Here is a 16343-nt window from a genome sequence, read left to right as displayed (position 1 = left end):
GAGGCTTAGACGTGTCACACCGATACTACATTCATTTTTTGCGTCACTATACATTTCGGGAGCTTAATTCATCTGCTTGCTGTCACGGTTGGCGCTCAAAAGTCATCTTTAGTTGGTCAACACCAGCGGAACTTACAACCAGGAAGCATTGGAATACATAGTTCTAGGAATTCAGTACAACCACGGTAATCGCGGCCATTGCTAAAACCGGCTAGGGTAGCCATTGTTCACAACCAAGGACATCGTGGGAAACACTTTTCTGTAAAGTAAGTGCTACATTGTATATGTCCTTGCCGAAGCTAGGATTTAAGATTGAAACTACAACAAATATTTCCTTTTCGACTACTTGCTCGAGGCGTTATTAAAATGTCAAAAGGTGCTGCATCTTCGAAAAAAGCTGCCTCCCTGCGGACACTTACTACTCGGCTTAAGGGACTACAAGCGTAGTTCGACACCATTCACGTATTCGTGCAAGCCTTTAATGAGGAACTGCATACTGCGAACGAGGTACTGGTACGGTTGGAGCGTATTGACGGTTCATGGGAGCAAATCAATGACACAGTTAATGAATTGCTTTCGTATGAGGAATTCGCGGCGGACCTGACCGCGGTTATGGAGGAGCGAAGCTTGTATCAAAATCGCTATTATGACAGTAAATCGTTTCTAATGGATTAACACAAATTGCTTGCTGACACTCCGATTTTGGATCAGACAAGCCGTACTAACGCGTCATTCTCACAAGGTGCCACCCCGCATGTTCGTCTTCCGCAGATTACTTTGCCCAAGTTTAGCGGAAACATTGATGAATGGATCAGTTTTAGAGATTTATATACTTCTTTGATCCACTGGCAAACCGATTTGCCTGAAGACGAGAAGCTGCACTACTTTCGGAGTCAATTGCAAGGGGAAGCATTGTCGGTTATCGAAGCTCTCCCGATATGCTCGGCCAACTATAAAACAGCCTGGGAGCTTTTGCTGCAGCGGTACTCCAATATGAAGATTTTTAAAAGGAAGCAGGTACAAGGAATTTTCGACCTACCGTTCTTAAAGAGAGAATCTGCAGTCGATTTGCATACTTTACTGGAAGACTGATAGGATTATAAAAACACTAAATCAGCTGGTGCAACCGGCAGAGTATAAGGACCTTTTGCTGCTGCATATTTGAGGTGCGCGGTTAGACCCGAGTACTCGTAGGAGCTGGGAAGAGCAGAGCTCGACCTTGGATTCTGAGACCTTAAAGGAACTTACAGATTTCTTAACTCGTCGTATACATGTGTTGGCGGCACTACCAGTAAAGAGTGCAGATCAGCGGAATGAAGTTACACGAAGGCGCCTGTTTCAGCTACCACAGGCTAGCTACAGTGCTATGCAGCAACCCGTTCAAAAATGTTCGCTCTGTCCGGAAGCTCATCCCTTGTATAAATGCGATATGTTTAGTCGCATGACAGTGTAGGAAAGAGAAGGAGTATTGCGAAACCATTCATTATGCAGAAATTGTTTTCACAAGGGACATCAGGCTAAGGATTGTCATTCAAAGGTCTCATGCAGGAAATGCAAGGCTCGTCACCATACGATGGTGACTTCAAGGCAAATAACGGTTGGAAGGCCAAGGACGGCACGGAGGTTGAAGATATACAGTCAGCGAAACAGGATTTAATTAAACAACCTGAATCGAGGTTAGCAAACGTGGCAGTTGATAGAGAGGGTTCGTTGGCGGCTTGCTCCTCACAGGTATCAAACGGAGTTGTATTGGCCACGGCCATTGTGATGGTTCAGGATAATTCTGGTTTACAGTCTGCTGCAAAAGTATTGTTGGATTCGGGATCTCAATGCATTACACTGCATTACACTCAACTTCATTACACGGCGTCTTTGTCAGCAATTCAAAACACGGCATGGACGAGTGCAGGTTATTGTATCGGGCATAGCCTCATCGAAAACTATGGCCAAATCCGAGGTTTGTCTCAGTATATCATCTCGAACTCAAGATTTTACTGTGCCGGCCACGCTTCTGGTGCTGCCAAAAATCACAGTTAAACTGCCTACAGGGAATATCGATATTCGGAAATGGAATATACCATCGCACGATCAACTGGCTGACCCCGGCTTTCATCACTCGGATTCAATTGACATCATACTAGGCGGTTCTGCCTTTTAATTTTTTGGTCCAAAGCAATCCATAAAATTGGGAGAAAACTTGCCGAAACTTGTGGATACTGTTTTCGGTTGGGTAGTGGCAGGAGAATACAACACTTCGTCACGTAAATCGCCGGAAGTATGCCACACGGCAACAGTAGAAATTTTAGAGGATCTTCTACCCCGTTTTTGGTCGTGTGAAGAAATTGGACCAGTAAAAAAAATGTCAACACAGGATCTACAATGTGAAGAGCAGTTTACGAAGACAGTGCAACGGGCAGCAGATGGGCGTTACACAGTTACTTTACCGAAGGACAATGCAGTTATTACTAAATTGGGCGAATCAAAACAGATAGCATACCGGAGGCTACAAAGTTTAGAAAGACGTTTGGAAAAGGATCCAGTCATTCAGGATGATCTGAGATTGATTGTTTTTCGTTGTCGAACACGACCATTCATGGTGGTTGCGGATGTGGAGAAGATGTTTCGACAAGTTTACGTCGCACAGGAGGATAGATGGATGCAAAATATACTGTGGCGTTTCGATATAAAAGAGCAGCCAGTCACGTACGAATTGAATACTATCACATACGGAATGAAACCTTCCCCGTACTTGGCCACTAGAACATTGCAGCAACTAGCCATGGATGAGCACCAAAAATATCCCCTTGCTTCCAAGGTAGTACAAGAAGACATCTATATGGATGATTTAATTTCAGGAGCTGATGATTTGACATCGGCATGCGAACTAACAAGACAGCTAAATGCTATGATGCACAGCGCTGGGTTTCATTTGCGAAAATGGGCATGCAATCATCCACTGCCTCTAGAAGGCCTCCTAAATGAGGATTTGGCGATTCGAGAAAGCGGTGTGAAGTTAAATCCTGATCCTACGGTAAAAACCCTTGGAATAATTTGGTTGCCTAAAACAGATACATTTGAACTACAGTTTAACACCCCAATAGTGGAAGTGACCAAGCGATTGACTAAACGTACGTTGCTATCCGTCATCGCGACTCTTTTCGATCCCTTAGGATTGGTAGGTGCTGCAATAACTACGGCAAAGTTTTATATGCAACATCTTTGGACACTATCTAGCCCAGGAGGTGGAACATTGGGCTGGGACGAATATCTTCCAGAGGCAGTAGAGCTAAAATGGCGGCGATTCCACGCTCAAATTCCAGCCTTTGATAACATTCGGATCCCTAGATATGTGATGATGCCCCACACGGTGAGTCTGGAAATGCATAATTTTTCGGATGCAAGCGAAAAGGCGTATGGAGCCTGTGTGTATTTGCGGTGCAAAGATGCAACAGGGCAGATAACGGTGTCCTTGTTAGCATCAAAATCCAGGGTGGCTCCATTGGATAGCCAATCACTCCCTCGCCTGGAGTTATGTGGAGCATTATTCGCCGCTGAGTTGTTCGAAAAAGTTCGCACAGCAATGCATTTAGAAGGAGATATATTTTACTGGTTCGACTCTACTACGGTTTTGCAATGGCTGAGGGCCGTTCCAGCGACATGGACCACCTTCGTGGCTAACCGAGTTGCGAAAATACAAAGGCTCACGAAGGATGCTCAATGGGCTCATGTTCCGGGTGTTCAAAACCCAGCGGATTTGATATCACGAGGAGTATACCCTGAAGATTTACTCAAAAACGAGTTTTGGTGGCATGGGCCAGAATGGTTGTCGAATGAAGCGGCCCAACTACTAACACAGGGACAACATTGCTTAGAACCAAACGCTGGGGAGGAAAGGAGGCGTGCAGCGGTCGTGCTAGTAGCGGCAGAAGAAAACGAGTTTCTAGCTAATCTTTTGGGAAGATTTTCGAGCTATACTGAATTACTTAGAGAAACAGCGTATTGTCTACGATTCATCAACAATCCGCGCTGCTACATTCGGGACCTCAGCTATTACTTGCCACAGTTCGACTTCGGTTCTGGCCTTTGGGTGGCCGTAATGTAGCTAGAGAAGTTGTGCATAATTGTGTCACATGCTTTCGATTTCGCCCGACGGTAGTTGAACAATTCATGGCGGATCTGCCAAAGGCCAGGGTTACTCCGTCGCGCCCATTTACTAAAGCAGGGGTCGATTATTTCGGTCCCGTATATTACCGTCAAGCACCAAGAAGAACAGCGGTGAAGGCATACGTTTCGGTATTTATCTGCCTTGTAACAAAGGCGGTTCACCTCGAGCTCGTTACAGACATATCCACAGAGCGATTTATTCAAGCACTTAGACGGTTCATAGCGCGGCGTGGAAGACCTTCTGAGATGTTCTCTGACAACGGGCGTAATTTCGTGGGCGCGAGAAATCAACTGGCGGATTTGATGCAGAACTTAAGGAGAAAGGGGCACCATGAGCGCATTTTGAAGGAGTGTTCAGAGGACGGAATCTACTGGCATTTTAATCCTCCCAGCGCCCCTCACTTTGGTGGACTGTGGGAAGCGGCGGTGCGTTCGGCCAAAATTCATCTGCTAAAGGTTCTAGGACAGCATGTAGTACTGTTTGAAGATTTGCAGACGCTGCTCACACAAGTCGAAGCATGCCTAAACTCGCGGCCATTAACCGCCCTCTCTGATGATCCAATGGATTTAGAGCCGCTTACACCGGGCCATTTTTTAATTGGAGCATCACTGCACGCTGCACCAGACTGCAACTATGTGCAGATTTCCGAAGGTCGTCTGAAGTATTGGCAAGCCACGCAGCAGAAACTGCAACACTTTTGGAGCCGGTGGAAAGTAGAATACTTATCACAGTTGCAAGGTCGTATGAAGCGCTGGAAACCTCCAGTGACAATAGAGGTTGGTAAACTATGTGTGTTGCAGGACGATAACTCCCCACCATATAAATGGACGTATTCTCAAGGTGCATCCTGGAGCAGATAACGTCACACGCGTAGTAACGGTAAAAACGGCTACTGGAACATATGTTCGTCCTGTAGAAAAACTGTGCTTGCTGCCTATAGCTCCTGGAGAAAACTGAAAGTGTTACTACAGGGGGGTGGGAATGTTTATGGACGTGCCCTGGCTACCAAGATCGAGTCCATCCGATAAGTCACCCAGTGAAGGAACTCATTTCATCGCGCAACAGCCGATAGATTACGGAGAGTGAGAATTGAAATTATATTTTGTATGTGTTAATTTGCAGAGTTGAGTGAGAAAAATAAAAGAGTTAGTTGTATTTTATCTGTAGTCCAATAAAGGTGTTTTGTGTTAAGCGGTTGGCGTTAGTTTTTTTACGATCCAGAGTTTCACCATCCGGCGGGAATCGTCCGGAAAGAAACATCGCTAGAACAAATATCTGAATATAGTGTTTTGTGAGCTTTAATGTCATGTATAAGCCAGGTGTGCCAAATGAGGTAAAACGGCCCTATTTGGGCGTGTTTTAGCCAGTACTGGCCGTGTTCCGGAAATCGGTTCTGGGAATGGTTCCAAGCAGGCTTTGTTTTGCTCATCTTCATCTTAAAGAGGAAGAGTTTTCTTCCCTTTTAACAACTGCGAGCTTACATTCAATGTGCATCACACCATCTGCTGTAGAGAGAGCGCAGAGTAATAGTTTCTCTGACGAAAAAACGCTCCTAATTTGACAAAGCAAAAATCCAGTGAAACTCTTGTAAATTGCTCATCCGTGCACGCAAGAAAAATGAAATAAATTGCTCGGCGACCAACCGAGCACTGCGTTACCGTTCTCATCGCTCTGGGGTGCGGCAAAGACAGTATAAAATCGAACTTTCTGCAGAATACGCACCCATGGTGAGTTGTGAATCTTCCTATAATATTGAATTCGAAAACGGTTAGGATGTGGCTTCAATGTGAACCTAAATGTTTTGATATTTGGCCTCTGGTAAAGGAGAAGCTAACGAAAACTACTCCCTCTTAAACTGAGAGAGCAAATAAATGTTTATCCCTAACACGTGATGATAAAGAATGAAAAGGAACTCTGCGACTGAAATACTCTACGCCTAAATGTGGATAATTACTCACTCTGTGTGAGAGAAAGTCTAGTTCTCCAAGGGGTTTGGCAGGTAGAAAAGGAAATTTGGGCAAAAATCAAGAGAACGGAAAGAAGCCTGGTTCCGAGACCTAGCTTGCGGCATATCAATAAACTCGGACAGGAACGGTCATTAGTCGTCCAAGTGGACAAATATTGTTCGTTAATAGTGTTCTTTTGCAAAAACTTAAAGTTTGATATGTCGCAAGCAAAGTTTCACTACCGTTTTTAATCTAGCCTGTGTCTCTGGAAGGATACTTACCCCACGGTTCCCCTTGATAAATCCGGAATAACGGGAAATTTCGAAACGTCCTCTACTGTCCCAAAAACTATATATTTGTGATCTTTTAAAAAAGGTTCGATCAAAATCGGTTCAGATCTTGCGGAATGGCAGGTAAAAGAATTTTAATTTTTCCGGCTCCGGAGAGGTCAGGTACGCAAGAGTTAAAACAAAACATGAAATTTATATTCTGAAAAATAAATATATAGCAACAAACTAGAAATTTGAACATAATCATAGTGTCATTAGCAGTCAAAATATTATATTAAGTTCTTAACAGCAACAAAAATTGTAACTACTTAAAACTAAATTGCCTTGCTTAATTCATGAAGAATAGAGCACTGGAAGCATACCTGGATTGTTTGGAAAACGTTCAATGCACACTGCACAATGGTCCAGAAACCAAATTTAGAGGGAAATTTGGGCCTAGAGCTCTATAGCAATATTTTAGAGAGAAACTTTCTTCTACAAAGTTGTTACATATGATAAAGCACTTATTGAAAAATTATCAAAAATTAGGGTGACCAACATTTTCGATGCAATCAAGTATCTAACTTTTTCATCTTTGTAGATAGAAGAAAAATTTGTTCTACAATGTTATAGCTCCATTAATTTTAAGTAACTTTGTAAAAAAAGTTTTTCTCTATCTTTGAAAACAATCGATTTATATTGAAAAAAAAACACATTTTACGCTCTAACTTTTTTATTTCAAGTTACATCTCAAAACTGTCTTTTTTTCTCCTGTATGGGCTTCCTCACTGCGACCAGAATCGTAGATCTATTGTGAGATATGCCCGGGTGTCTGCTGTATCCCGCACTTCTGTTAATAGCAATACCTATATTGAGAAGTGGCATGCTTATTATTATTGTCCATCAGTGCTTGTGTGTAATGTGCTACTCTTCCTTACACGCTTACTGTTCTACTATACCGATACTCGTTCCTCTTGCCAAATATCACCAATTATAATTCCCTGGAGAAGTTCCGTCGTCCTTCTGGCCAGTTTCATTGTTAAGAGGGATTTATTTTTTGTTAAGAGGAAGTTGTCGTATACCAATTCTTTTGTACGGCACCGTAAACCATAAACAAACAAATTTCGATTCAAACCACTGACCCGCGCAAGTAAGTTCCGTTACTTACTGAAAGCCTAAGCGTTACAGCACACTCGCTACCATGCACTCACGAAATGCGACGAGAGACGGGACACAACACTTATTATTCTTACAAAACATAAAAAAGGAATTTAATTTACCTTTTTAGACTAAAAAGGTAAATTAAATTCCTTTTTTATGTTTTGTAAGAACAATAAGTGTTGTGTCCTGTCTCTCGTCGCATTCCGTGAGTGTTATCGGGGTTCTTACGTTGGCACAAACCAATGAATATTGTCGCTACCATGCCTTGCTGAGTGTACCGCAACGTTTGGTACCTGATTCATACAGCACGCAAAATGCAGCGTTGCAATTTTAATGTTCGTCTCTCCAGCTGTTTTCCAGTAGGGGCCCAAGCTGGCCATACATGTAACACATAGAATTAAATATTTTGGCAAATGCATTTGCCTATAAAAGCAAATGATTTTCAATAAAGCGACAGAATTAATCAATGAGCATTCCGCAGCGACTGGTCTACTCCAGTTCGTCTCACCGGAATAGCTTTAATAAGAGGTTTTATCATTGCGAACGGTTTTGACTTTCGTCAACTCTGTCACCGCTAAGAAAAGAAACCCATCGTTCCGCCGGATAAGTATTCGATTCAAGTATTAAGAAGTTTACCAAATGGCGATCGTGAAAAATAACTTGCAATCATCGGATTGCAGAAGTTCGCGATAGTGAAAACAGTGAACGCGATCTTTCCCCGATCAAGAGAAGACAGAATAAAGTGGTATTAGTTACTAAAGCTTTCAACAGTAAACAGAAATGTGCTGATGAACTAAAATGAAAAAAAAAAAAAACAAGTGTAGTGCAGCAGAACGCGAAAACGAATTCAACATTAGTGAATGTCGTTATATAGAATCAAACTTGATTGACTAAATTGAACAGTAAAACACCGCCTAAGTGAGTTAAGTGAAGAAGGCGTTAGAACAGCTTCACTATGTACAGTGCTCAAGAACACGTGAAAATTGTGCAAACAAACAAACAAAAAATAATAATACTCGCATGAAAGCATTGTAACAGCGCCACGAAAATGGGTAAATCACAAAGTGAAACGGAAAAAATTACTGGAAAAAACTAGCAGAAGCAACAATGCGACAGCATTTGCAACAGAACAATCGACAGCACCAGCAGCCTCTACAAGTCGATCAAAAGCTATCTCCACAACAGCAACCACAACATCATCAACGAGCAAGCCAATCAACACAGCAACAGTGGGGAATTCGACAAGTGCTCGACATAAACCGCATACAGGAACTTGCCAGACGGCTAAAAAGCACCAAAAGAAACCCAGCAAGAAGAATACGGTACCATCAACGGCAGACAGCAACAGCAGAAGCAGCGTCATCAAACAACAGCAGCAGTAACATCATCTACAGCAGCAACCAAATAAATAACAATCACCGAGAAACAATATATTATAATGTCGTGAGTAAACATTTTTTTAAGCATCAAACACAAACATGTTCGACCAATTTCTTACTTAAATGTAAGAACTAAGAACTATTGAACACAATATCAAAAAAGAATACTCTAACCTTAAGAAAAACAAACACAGAAGCAGAACGCTTGAGAATATTCTGCTCAAGAAACAGCAATTAGAGGAAAATTTCTCTCAGTACAAAAAAATCTTAAAAACTTTTCAATTTAGACTCAGTCCGTCTGAATGGAATATAGAGGTAGAATCATATGGGGCGATAAAAATAATTTTTTCAGAGTGCATCAGAATTTTAGATAACACAATAGTCAGGTCCCCGTGGTTCTGTGGTTAGCGATGTCGGTCGGCTAGCTCTCCCGCACGGTTGTGACATCGGGTTCGATTCCCGATCAGGTCGAGGATCTTTTCGAGCTGGAAATTTTCTCGACACAGCACTGGGGCACGGTGTATCGTTGTACTTATCCTACACATGCAAAATGTGCCAAAAAACAATATCGATAACGAATTCTCTCAACTAATCTAGTTGATCGAGACCGCATAAGCCCGCCCCCCAGGCTTGCGTGCGATATTGTTGTAATAGTCAACACTAATAGAGAATACGACAGCGAACCAGAACTACAAACCAAGTCTAACGATTTCCTCAAACCCATTATTGACGCTAACTTGTCGAGATCAAACAGTGACATTAGGTTAGCCAAAAGAAAATTCAGTCTTAAAATATTAAGTAAAATCATCATTTGGAGTTTAAAAATCCATAACAAAGGGAACATGGCGCTGGATATAAAAACTGCTTCTGAATTAGCAACGCCTAATTCCCGCCTATGACGGAAACACCAACGGTGTAAAATCTTTCATTGACGCAATTAACCTAGCCAAAACAATCGTACCAGGAGCCAATAAGATCGCTGCGATACAGATCATTCTGACAAAACTGAGTGGGAAAGCTAGAAACCTTTTTTCCAACACCCCAGCCAGTTACGACGAGATAATCACCAAAGTACAAAATAATTGCAGCGATAAAAGTTCATCGGATTCAGCGAAAAGCACTCTGAACAACTTAAAATTAAAATCACCAGATGATATCCAGAACTTTACGAAACAAGTAGACCTACTTGCGGAAAAATTAACAGACACATATATTAGGGAGCAAATCCCCAGCGAAGTAGCAAGGAAATGGTCCCAAAAAGCTGCTATTGAAACAATGGTAGCCAACTCGTCTAATACTGAAACAAAAATAATGTTAAAAGTGGGAAAATTTACAAATCTCCAAGAAGCCATTAATACTATGGTGGAAAATGAGAAACCTACAATTAAACAATCAAACGCAGTGATACTAAACACCACACGTGACAACAATAGATACCAAAATTACCTCACAAACAGAACACCACAAAGGAATAGTAATCAAAGAAACCAATTTAATAACAATCTAAGAAACAATCAACACCCGACATACAACAACAACAGAAATTCTAATAGAAATTTTACACCTACCAACCAATACCGAAATTCCAATCAAAATTTCAATAGGAATTCCAACCAGAATTACAACTGAGCAAGAATGTACCTTGCAAACCAGCAGGACATTCCTCCACATTAACAAATACCCAATAACTCACCACACTATCAGCAAAATCCAGATTATACTCAGGAAATTAACCAACAAGTAACCAACAACATACAAACTCAAAATCATTTTTTAGCCCACCAGTAACAACTGATCAGAGACGTCGACAGTCTGGACAATTGTTACCGGCTGGCTAACCCATCCTAAACATCAATTTAAATGCTTCAAATTTCATTCAGGTCAAAGTGCACATGACTGGAAATGAAATCTGCAATTTAATAATCCATACAGATGCGGATATTTCATTGTTTAAAGCACACAATATTCGCCCTGATCAACGTGTGAATACAAATTACAAAATTTTCTTAAACGGAATAACCGGTGGTAGTATAGAAACTTTAGGGATAACAAACACAATCTACTTTAACAATGCTATGAATATAAATCATAATTTTCATTTAGTAACCCCTAATATACCAATCAAAGCTGATGGTATTTTAAGTCGAGATTTCTTGATTAAATATAAGTGTGTGATAGATTACGAATATTGGTTACTTAACTTCAATATAGAAAATGTGCAAATATATATTCCTATAGAAGACAAGCTTAACGAAGGCTTTATGCTACCAAGCCGGAACGAAGTCGTCAGAAGAATATCATATTTAAACATATCAGAAGATATGGTAATTCACTCTGAAGAAATAAGCCCAGGAGTTTTCTGCGGAAATACCATCATTTCAGCAACAAAACCCTATGTAAAATTTGTAAATACAAACAACGAACCATTTTACATAGCCTACTCTCAGTTTAAACCTACGCTAAGTCGTTCAACTGATTATTTTATACTTAAGGTTAATAGAAATAAACATGCAGATAGGCATGAGCGAATTTTAAATAATAATCATATGGAAAAAAATCCACAATATGCTAAGGAAAAATTTGAAAATTTAATTAATCAATACGAAGATATTTTTTGCTTACCAGAAGAAGCAATTACACAGAACAACTTTTACTCACAGAATATTACTCTTAATGACAATATTCCTGTATATATTCCTGATTATAAAACAATCCATGCACAGCATGACGAGATAAATAAACAAGTTAATGATATGTTGAACAATAATATAATCGAACCCTCCGTATCACCGTACAATTCTCCGATTTTACTAGTTCCAAAAAAACTAATGACAAAGACAAGAAATGGCGTCTAGTTGTCGATTTACGACAGCTGAATAAAAGGATTTTAGCGGATAAATTCCCACTACCGAGAATTGACGATATACTGGATCAACTCGGTAGAGCAAAATTTTTTACAACATAAGATCTCATGTCAGGGTTCCATCAAATACCCCTTGACAATGAATCTAGGAACTTCACAGCATTTTCCATAAAGAACACAGGGACAGTAAAATATCCAATACCTACAAATGCGGATGAAGTAAGGCGATTCGTAGCATTTTGCAACTACTACAGAAAATTCGTCCCAAATTTTGCTATAATAGCACATCCGCTCAACCAACTTCTAAAAAAGAATGCAACTTTTGTTTGGACAGAGGGCTGTCAACAAGCATTTAACACTTTGAAAAACGCCCTAATTTCACCCATGTTATTACAATACCCCGATTTTACGAAAGAATTTATTTCAGTCACGGACGCCTCAGACATAGGCTGTGGCGCCGTTCTTTCACAACATACCAAACATGGAAATTTACCAATTGCATTCGCAAGTAAAACATTTACACCCGGAGAAAAAAATAAACCGGTAATTTTGAAAAAGTGATAAATTTTGAAAAAGTGATACAATTAAATAGTGAAAGTGAATAAAAAATGAAAAGTGTAGTGAAAATTTTTCTATCAAGACGCTCGAACAGAAGGGAATAAATTTTGAAAGAATTAACGGCTATACATTGGGCCATTAATTACTTTAAGCCATATTTATACGGAAGGAAATTTACAGTTCGAACAGATCACAGACCCTTAGTCTATCTGTTCGGAATGAAAAATCCATCTTCCAAATTAACTAGAATAAGGCTTGATTTGGAGGAATACGATTTTACGGTAGAATATATACCAGGAAAGGAAAACGTCGGACCAGACGCTTTGTCGAGAATAGTAACGTCTTCGGATGAGCTAAAACAAACAAATATTTTTAAGGTGAATACAAGGTCCATGACCCGAAAGATTAACGAAAATAATATGGAACAAACTTATGTACCAAGAGAGACTGATCACCTCTCAACATACATAACTAACAATCCGTCGGAAACAAACAAATTATTTAAATTAGAAACGACAATAATCAAAGATGAAATAATATTTACATTGAAAAGAAATAACAAAATAGTAGCACAAGTGCTCCAAAATATGAATGGAAGTCAGACACTTGGCTCTGCTCTTCTAGAATTAGAACAAATTGCAAAAGGGTACAACCAAAATAAAATAGCGCTGTCGACACGGTCAGCACCGACTGTACCTCAAAATAAGAGAAATATACACGTGGAATAAAATGAAAACGTTCGATTGCAGAATTCGTAAAAGCCTGCAAATTATGCAAACGAAACAAACTCATAAAACACACTAAGGAAAAATAATAATAATAACCACACCTTCACACCCATTCGAAATTATTTCAATAATAATATTTGTCAATAATAATAAATACCATTGGACCACTACCAAATAGCAATAATAACAATAGATATGCCGTAAGCATTCAATGCGACTTAACTAAATATGTCGTACTAATCCCTGTACCTACAAAAGAAGCTAACGTAATAGCCAAAGCCTTAGTTGACGATTTCTTACTTGCGTCCGGAACATTTTTAATCTTACGATCAGATCAAGGAACAGAATACAACAATGAAATTTTGGAACAAATATGCAAAATGTTAAAAGTCAGACAAAAATTTAGCACAGCTTATCATCCACAGACAATTGGTTCATTGGAAAGAAATCACAGATGTTTGAACGAATATCTGAGATCCTTTGTCAACGAACATCAATCTGATTGGGATGAATGGTTGAAATTTTATTCATTTAATTACAATTCGACACCACACTCAGACCACGGATACTCACCACACGAACTCGTTTTTAGAAATAAAATAAAGTTACCTCAGGATATATTCAAACAAGGGATAGACCCCGTATACAAATTCGATCAATACAGTAAGGAATTGGAATTTAAGCTGCAAAAAGCAAACGAAATAGCAAGAACCAAATTAATCGAGCATAAAATACAAAGAACAGAAAATCCCAATGTACATTATAACCCAATCCATGTAAAAATCAATGACACAGTTTATTTAAAAATAGAAAACAGAAGAAAACTTGAGCCATTTTACGAAGGTCCATATATAGTAAAAGAAATTTTAGACCCCAATTGCAGAATTCAACATACAAGAACAAAAACCTCAGTAATTGTACACAAAAACAGGTTAATCAAAACATAAACAAAATCTTTCGATTCAAGTATGACAAACACAATCAAATTATTATTAGATAATTTCAATAGAACCAAAACACATACATATTAAGAAGTATTATTATGTTATTTCATGAACTACAAAAAAGGGGATATTATTCACATTTATCAAACTTATCAAAATTTGTGAAAAACAACTGGAGACAGACGTATAAATTTTTTTTTTAGAGCAATTTCATTTTCATAAAATTACTCTCGTAAAGAGGGACGGTGTCGTATACTAACTCTTTCGTTCGGCACCGTAAACTATAAACAAATAAAATCAAATTAAATCATTGACCCGCGCAGGTAAGTTCCGTTACACACTCAGCTGTGTTTAACTGAACGCCTGTTGCCTAAGCGTTACATTACACTCCGCAAGGTAGCGAGTGTACTGCAACGCTTGGTGCCCGATTCAAACAGCACGCAAAATGCAGCGTTGCAATTCTGATGCTCGTCACTTCAGCTGTTTCCAGTAGGAGCCCAAGTTGGCCATACATGTACACTCATAGAGTTAAGCATTTCGGCAATTGCATTTGCTTATGAAAGCAATAAATTTTCAATAAAGAAGCAATTATTATTTAGCATTCCGAAGCGACTGGTCTACTCCAGTTCGGCTCACCGGATTAGCTTAAAGGACAAAAGGGTTTTGTCAATGCGCACGGGTTGGCTTTCGTCAACTCCGTCACCGCTAAATGAGAAACCTCCCGTCCTAGTTCTCTCAAAATCCGCCGGTTGTGTTATGTCCTGTCTCGCGTCGCGGTATATAATACCAAAGAACTTACGAAAAATTGATTGTTAAAAGAGTAACTATTTTTTACAATTATTCCATTGAACCGTTTCAGCACAGACACTTAAAACTTAAATAGTTTTCATATTTGAAATAATTGAATATTTTGGACCTGAACAAATACCGGTAGTGTGCATTAAAAAATGATAATGGTAAAACTACGGCACATAACATGATAAACCCCACTGACAAATTCAATGTGGAGCCGACTTTCTTAGCTCATATATGTATTTATATACAGTAGTGTATTTTAAATAGACATCAAAATACTAATATCGTTAAAAATTAAAAACAAAAAAAAACACGCAGAATTTTGGAATCGAAACTGCCGTGTAAATTGAAATTTATAACTGTACTAAAATACTACAATCCCCAAGTTGTGGGCCACAACATAATAACAACTCCGAACTGCTTTTCAGCAAAAAAAAAAACGCAATACTGAATTCAAGGAGGCAACAGCGCTAACCGCGTCGGGATTGCTTTGTTATATAAAATGCATCAAATGTTGAGCGAATATTACACGAAGCAAATATTTGCTTGGAATGATGATGAATATTTGTTTGTCCGTGTAATATCAAAATATTTACTGGAATTATTTGTTTAAAAATATTTGCCGTTGTTTTTGCTAATGTCGTTCTTTGCTAGTGATGTCACAACTCAGCGAATATTTGCTTGAATTTTTTCTTTGTTCATGCTGAAATTTGGTATGAGTAAACGGCAGCAATTGGATTTGAATGTGTCACTTCTGATGAGTGGTACAGAAACACAGTCCGTGGGAAAACTCGGATAAGAGAGGGAAAAACTCCGGAATAAATTAATAATGGGTACTTTCAAGGAAACAAAAGATAAACGTTTTATTAGCGTGTTAACTCTGCTCATATAATCAAGAATGAGCACAAAAAGAACAAAGGTTACATATTGCAGTGTTGCTAAACCACAGAAACAAATTGCCTCCAAATGGGGGTGATTCACAACTAGTCATTACACTTCCACACTTCTCCTGAATGACTACTGTTTCAAAATGCCAACTTTTTCCACAAACTCTCTCAATAGAGACGATCCCAATGGCTTCGCTAGGCCATCTGCTATCATTTCACTCGACGAACAGTATTTAAGCTCCACTACACTCCGCTCACACAGCTCACTTATGAAATGGCTCTTAGTGTCTATATGTTTCACTCTTCCACTAGCTCGCTCGGGTTTAGCGAAACTTAAACACCCCTGGTTGTCTTCGTAGATCCTCGAAACTTCAATTTGCGGTTCACCTAAATCGCCCAACAGTTTTCTCAGCCAAACCGCTTCCTGGCATGTCAAAGTCAAAGCATTGTACTCTGCTTCGAGCGTCGACAACGCCACGCTGTCCTGGGCTTTGCTGGCCCAACATACCGGTCCTTGACCATAGAAAAACACGTATTCAGATGTTGATCTTCTATTACGCAAATCGCCTGCATAATCTGATTCAGAATAGCCGATGTGTAACCAGAATCCATCAGAGTTCTCACAGGATGTGCGTTCTCCATCCAAAC

General features: G+C 39.6%; 1 protein-coding gene across 2 annotated transcripts in view; it reads right to left on the bottom strand.

Annotated features, from left to right (window-relative positions):
- Window positions 1-16343, bottom strand: part of LOC129726707 (ribosome biogenesis protein NOP53) — a 243102-nt gene that overhangs the window by 221960 nt on the left and 4799 nt on the right. The gene's annotated exons all lie outside the window — the stretch shown is intronic.

The sequence above is a fragment of the Wyeomyia smithii genome, chromosome 1 (assembly GCF_029784165.1).
Source record: "Wyeomyia smithii strain HCP4-BCI-WySm-NY-G18 chromosome 1, ASM2978416v1, whole genome shotgun sequence".
NCBI lineage: Eukaryota > Metazoa > Arthropoda > Insecta > Diptera > Culicidae > Wyeomyia > Wyeomyia smithii.
The sequence above is the reverse complement of the archived record's forward strand: the minus strand, read 5'-3'. Positions and strand labels throughout refer to the sequence as shown.